Raw genomic sequence first — 7,098 nt, 5'->3', positions numbered from 1 at the left:
AGAAGTGGTTAGCACCAGAGAAGAAGTAGTCTTCAGAGCTTTTATATACTCCTAGGGAGGACAGGAGACCACTGAAGTTTGGGAGGAGTGACAGAAGAAAGTAGCACCCACCCATTCTGGGGCCTTATATCACTGTAGTCTTTAGGTAGAGTGCCTGTCATTCTCTCTCTCCTCCCTCCCAATCCTCTCTCCTTCTCCCCTCTCTCCTCTCTCCTCTTTCTCTCTCCTCTCTCTCTCTCTCTCTCTCTCTCTCTCTCTCTCTCTCTCTCTCCCTCTCCCTCTCTCTTCATTCATATACCATTGGAACTTGTAAATTTTCTTTTCTTTTATGCAGAATTATTCCTACTAGAACAATAATCGCTTCAGTGAATTGAAATGGGTTATGTCCCTTCTTTAATGTTGATCTTCTTATATTATTTATTTATTGGCATTCTATTATCTTTTATCTATCTCTTTTATCTATCTATTATTCTATTATCTTTAAGTAGTTGTACAAAGGAGTTGCCAGTCACAATTTATGAATACAACAGTTTATGAAGGCGATGTGGTTTTGATCAATGTCAACCCTTTCAACATCTTCACCCACTCCCAAAACCCATCCCTTCCCTCACTTTTCTTAATTCTTAGATTATGTATTGAATTGTTTGCCATTTAACAAAGGAGTTTATGTATGCATACATAAAGTTATCATACATGCTTACTGGCTACAATATGACATTTTAATACATGCATAAACACACATGCATGCACATTCATGTACACAGGCATATAACTATGTATAAAACTTACATATAGGTTACAATGATCAGTACCTTAGTCAAGTATCATTCTCTTAGGCTGCACATATTCAAAATCCTTGTTCACTAGATATTTTGAAACATTCAATTAATAACTTATACAGTGCTACAGAATATTGGAAGTTATTCCTACTATCCATATGCACCTTTGTACCCATTAGCCATCATCTCTTTATCCTTCTCTTTCCCAAGGTTGGGGAACTCTATCCCCTAATTCCATGAGATCAGCTTTTCACTTTCCACATATAAACTGATACTGTTTCTAATCTCATTGAATGTTCATATAATATCAGATTTTTTTTCTTTGTGGGCAATATAACCTAGAAGAGGTCAGGTCTTCCTAGGTCTTCCAAAACCCTGTTGTCTGGATTGAACCCCTTCAGCACCTCCCAGCAGGATAGTAAACCCATAGGCCTAAAACTATCAGGCATACTGACCCAGCAGCAAGAAAGGCAGTTGGAGATGGAGATATCTTCCTTATCTCACCAGACATACTCTGGTAAAGAGAATATTCCCTCAAATAAAGGTTTTTTCATGGGTTATTCATCAGTAAAGTCCCAGAGCCTGTAGCATTCAGAAAATATCTTCTTCTTTACTGGAATCTCAGGCTTATCTTCTAATCCTAGACCAGCCTGATAAAAGTTTCTCTTCCCTCCCCCCTCCACCATTGTACACTGTTACAAGAAAATCGGAAGCCCATGTGTAAAAAGCTAAAATAAAATAACAATAATAATAATTATAGAACCAGCTCCACATGACAGCAGCAATAACAGCTTTCAAAATCCTTTGAGTGTAAAAGTCTTATTTGTTTTATGAGCCGACACATGGAGCTAGTCTTAAAAATAAAAAAACATGAAAGCTTTCTTGTAGCTCAGATTTCATAAGAAAAAAATTGCATCTTTAATTAAGATTTATGGGCCTCAGTAGGGCCCAGCAAAAGGAGAGAAATGACTCAGAAGTATAAAAACTAACAGTTAAAAATGGGGAAATATGATTAAGGGCCTTTAATTCCTCCTGTCTTTTTACAGGGTTTCCATTGGCTCCAGGCAAAAACAGGCACTTATTGTCTTTAAAACAGCATTATTTTTGGCATAAAATGTTTATGAATCAAGATGAAACTTGTGAGGAATAATAATATCAACCTTACTTGAAAGGCTTCTCTACCTAGAAACTATATTTAGTTTAATGAGAAAAAAATTCCTCAACACAAAATAAATATGCATGTAAGTTTGCATAGAAGGAAAGATTTGTACAAATTGACATCTTGCCTGCCATTTTAGCACTTTCTAGTTTTCATGGTATCATAGGCTCGATCTCACTGGATCTTTGTAAGAACTTTAAGAGGAAATTAGGTCAGACACTAGAAGTTCAACTCTGAAAATGAAGACATGTTTTTAAGATGTTAGGGTGAATGTCTGGCCATGTCCATAAATAAAACCTGGACTCTAAAGCTGACACTAACTGCATGGTGCCATCATGATATTCCTACAAGAGTCTATATGTCTGTGTCATTTCTACATCATGGATACATTTTTATTAGTTGCAATTTTCAAAAGCACAGTGAAGACAGCCTAACACAATGTATTGGAAATGCTCTAAATTTTTAAACTTTATAACTAATAAAGAGGTACTTTGTGCATTCACATTAAAAAGTTACCATGAATGCTTTTAATGGAGTACGAAAGCCCCTCCTTAAATAAATTGCTGGGAAATTAGAATTGAGAGCAAATTATTCCCTAAGTACCTACAGCCATATTACCCCTGTCATAACACATATAATTATCCCATTAAATGTTTTACCCTCTCCCCCCAAAAAAGTTATTCTCTCTCCTATTCATACCAGTAGAATAAATACTTTGGGGAGAGTGTTGTGTGGTTATCTGTTAGTCCAGTCAATGTTGGGAATACTGTCAGTATTTGGTTTGTCAACTAAGTACAACTGGCTTTAATTTCTTAAATTACTTCCTTAATGCTGCAAGGCGTGTCCTCTTGATCCCATACTTGAACATTAACATATTAACTGTTCCTTTCATGATTGTATAACTTTAATTATCAATCACTGTTAAAGAGTCCTAATTCATGTCCTCAAATTCAAGTTGCAGTCTGGTTCTACCATGGTACCACACCATTCCTTGCAGCCTAGGATTGCTCACATCCAGCAATGGAATTCTGACAATCTTTACTTTGATGCCAAAACACATAAATCTGGTACTTTTTCTCTCAATAACCTCAACTATCTATGAAGAAAAAGAAACACAAAGAAGTAGGCATCCCATATATTCATTATGTATAAAAGCACTCTTTATGTCCTCAACCCATCTCTCAATGAATCACTTTTATTTTTTTAGGAATTATCTCCCTAAAACCTTAGGGATGACATCACTGTCTCTGTACTCAAGGTCTTTCTAAGACATCGATCTAAAGTTCTATGTTTTTGAGAGACATTGCTACCCGTGTATCTAACCCGTACTGCAAATGTCCATTATCTAAAATTAAATTCATGATTGTGTCCTCTAAACTTAACTTCCTTGTATTTTCTTTTTTTTTGAAGTTTCATATTTATTTTTTGGCAGTATTGAGATTTTTTTGACTTTTTTTTAGTTTATCCTTCCTTCATCAGAAGTTTACTCCTATCAATATCCATTCCACCTTTTTATCTAGAAAAAACATTTTAAATAAGTTTTTTACTGTGAAAATCTCCACAACTACGCTTCTTCCCCTCCCCCCCACCCCCCTCCCTCGCTTAAATTCTTGCTTTCCATTCTACTTTTTGACGGTATGCATGAGCCCCATCTCCTCAATGCTTACTTCTAATCCCTTTAGCTAAAATACCATCTCAAACTCTTTAACTTCTAAAAGTTTTTGGAATTCTAATTGTCATCCAAGTATCGAAATGATAATCTGATAATTTCCAAATGCCTATTGGAAATATCAAAATGAAAATAAGGAGCTTTAATTTTAAGAAGAATGCAGAGCTACATATGCAAGGTGTATCAAGTGACATGCACAAAGTAAACAATTTCTATTTAAATACATCTTCTAATTAGAACATTAACTGTTTCATATTTAATAGGCTAATCAATTATATGGAACATTATGTGATAAGGTCTCATATTCCATATAATATACAATAATTTTCAGGAAAGAATAGACATTTTTCAAAGGAAAAGGGTGGAAATGGTGATTCATTCATCTCTTTGCTTTCCAAGGCTATGTATTGTATTCATAGGTGCCTTGTTACATGTCCTTGTGGGTAATGTTCTCTAGTTTTGACTACATTAACCTCACAACAAGGTAAACTATCTTAAACTAATCCTGAAAAAAAAACATGAAATGAAGTCAATAGTAGTAATGGTAACACAAACAATAACAAGAAAATAGGCTGAAATAGCCATGTATTGTATAAATTCTTCATCAAGGGCACTCTGAAGCAAAAACAATGGATTATATTCTAAGATCTATTCTGCAGAATACATTTCTAACCTTATCTTAGTATTTTCACAAAACATTGAGATATAGTTATGCAGCTATCATATATAGGGAGATATTTTATAATTGTCTGCATTTTTACATTGTACCCTTTAAAATTACTGTTACTTTTATTTCTAATGTTCATAACTTACCAATAATGTAGCATCTACATAATTTATAAGTAAATCAGTGCTTCTGTACTCCAAATACTCTGTATATTCTTTGCCTGATTTTGGAATAAGTAAGTACAATGGCACAGTTCAGATGTTACTGTCCTGAAGATCTCATTCCCTTCCTCATAACATCTCAACAGCTGATGGACCACAGAGACACACTCAAGTACTTATCTCAACCACAAACATTGAACTGAAAATATACCAGGTTTCCAATTTTATAGCACTTTGACAGCACAACTTGTTCAGTTAGCACCTGATTTTGTTCTCCCGACCATTGCATAATGTCAAGATCGGAAAGCATTGGGAGAAACTCTACTGTATCAGAAATCCAAGATCTTTCCCCCACTGCCTTAGCTCTGACAAACTGACTCTCTGAGGATCCTTAGAGCCTTCCCTTTCCTCTGGCTATGCTTCCCCTACACCATGGTCACATTTTAATAACTATGTATGCAAAGGAAAGTGGCAGTCTCCAAATTTCTTTCTGCCAACTCTTATCTCCCTCTATATCATTCTACAGATGAAAAGATTTGGAAAAGTTGCTTCTTTCAAGCTCCGAGTAGTGATACCAAGTATAAGTAGAAAGTTGAAGAAGACAGGTCCTCTCCATCAATACCCTCTAAACCCAGATTCTTACATATTGGACAATTGAATGGTTATTACTTTCTCAATGATAAGCTCCAGTAAGGACCAGGGGAAAAGTCATTTTGTCAAGTTGTTGAGCACAAGCTAAGGGTCCAAATGATCTGAGTCCACATCTGTTGACCTTGGGCATCTAACAGACTTTCTGACCTTGATTTCTTCTCTCTTAAGTGAAGAAAAATATTGAGTCACTGAAAAATCAGTAATATAGTTCTTATAAGATACTTTGAACAGTTAACTTTATCTTGGTAATGGTTACTGTATAAATTATTATTATTATTGTATAGTCTTTATTTCATGATTTCCATTAAATATCATGTGTTTTCCTCCATTTTATGTGCTTAGTGGATAAATTAAGAAGCACATGAAATAAAAATGGATGTACGAGTCTTCAATTGTTAAAAACAGTTTTTAATTTATATGCATTTTCCATCAAACTTCACCATGTTGCAATCTTTTTTGCTTCTCAATAAGTACGTAGTGAACACAATAATAGAAAAGAATATCTGCCAAGCAACCAAACAATAGTGTTTTGTTGTCATTATTTTGTTGTGATGGTGGTGCTGTTTTGTTTCCTTTGTTAGCTTTGCATTGCCATGGCTTTAACCATAACAAAATGATGATAGATAACAGAAATTTGAAAAATTATCTATTCCCTTCCCTCCTGCACCATTTTTAGGTATTTCTGTAGTCTGTCTTCTCCTATAAATTTGCCTGTATTATTTTAGCATGTTTTTTTCTCCATGGAACTTTCAGAAGTGACTCCAGAAAGGACCTTTCAGACTTGTAAGTAACCATCCCTGGCACTTCTACTTATAAACCCTCCTGCAATGCTCCAACCACAGGCTCTCAATCTAAAAAGACATAATATAAAAAAATTAAAGAAATCTCTCAGGTGGATCGCCAGGCCTCACACAGGAGACATGTCCCAGGGTAGCAGCTGCAGCCAGAACCCCCACCCAACGGGTGGTCCTCAGCGAAGGTGTGTAGCCTGGGGACTACAGCACTACCCCGGTGGCATACTCTTCAGCACCACCCCGGAAGGAACCAGGATCTATGACCACACATTCCTGATGAAGTGTCAGAACTCACCTGTGGCCAAAACGCCCTGAGTGACCATTCCTGGGGTCACAAATCCTACCAGTGACAAACCATCTGTGGAAGCTGGCCAAACCCATCTGCCCAACAGCCCAGAAGAAAGCAGGTGATTGGTGAAGAGTCACAGTTTGAGATGCACATTTAAGGGACCAGCCATCAGATGGGGCGATGCTTCTGAGCCCCTCAGTCCCTTCTCAGGAGAAGACTTACACCAGCCAGGCCTTACGAAAGTTACCCTGCTGGGCATTCAGTTGTGTCTGTCACCCAGCCCTCCTCTCTCACTCAGGGCACCTGCTCCCCTTTCTTCTTTGTAAACACCAGCACGTACCTCCTGGTGCCTCCTGCTTCCTCAAAGGGGGTGACTCTTGCCTACACACTGCAGCCACCTGCCAGGAATTGGACAGAGAGAAGCTCTTCTGAATGATCATCTGGCTCTCTCAGACCTATCTTCTGGGTGTACCCCTTCTTAGGTTGGGGTACCTGGCAAAGTTCCCCTCCACTTCTTTCCCTAAGATAGGAAATAAAATCCACCTTCACTAGGGCCAAGTATTTGGCCCTGACTGAGCTCTTTGCAATTCCAAGCGATACCAGCTACTCACTATGTGTTCAGTGCTTGTAATGTAGTTTACATTTAATTTCATTTGGTTCTCATACTGATCCTCATATTCGCAGCTAAGAATTCAGACTGGCTCAGGAGAAATGAAAACACTTGGGACTTGAGCTCTGGTACTCTCCATCTTATTTTTCAGTGGCAGATTCTACCTCTCTGTCAAGTGACACAGCTTCCAGCTCATCGCAAGTGAGAGAAAGGCAAATGATAGTTGCTGCTAGTAGGGAGTCTCTTTGGTCCATATATCCCTCATCTTTATTGAGTGATCCATTTGTGTGAGCTGACACGGTAGGGCAAGATGAGGCCA

General features: G+C 37.4%; 1 pseudogene; it reads left to right on the top strand.

Moving 5' to 3' along the window:
• Positions 1-6,006: 6,006 nt before the first annotated feature.
• LOC138831575 (eukaryotic translation initiation factor 4E-binding protein 1 pseudogene) lies at positions 6,007-6,326 on the top strand (annotated as a pseudogene).
• The last annotated feature ends 772 nt before the right edge of the window (positions 6,327-7,098 follow it).

This window comes from Dipodomys merriami, unplaced genomic scaffold (genome assembly GCF_024711535.1).
Source record: "Dipodomys merriami isolate MVZ:Mamm:240054 unplaced genomic scaffold, mDipMer1.0.p SCAF_2, whole genome shotgun sequence".
NCBI lineage: Eukaryota > Metazoa > Chordata > Mammalia > Rodentia > Heteromyidae > Dipodomys > Dipodomys merriami.
The sequence above is the reverse complement of the archived record's forward strand: the minus strand, read 5'-3'. Positions and strand labels throughout refer to the sequence as shown.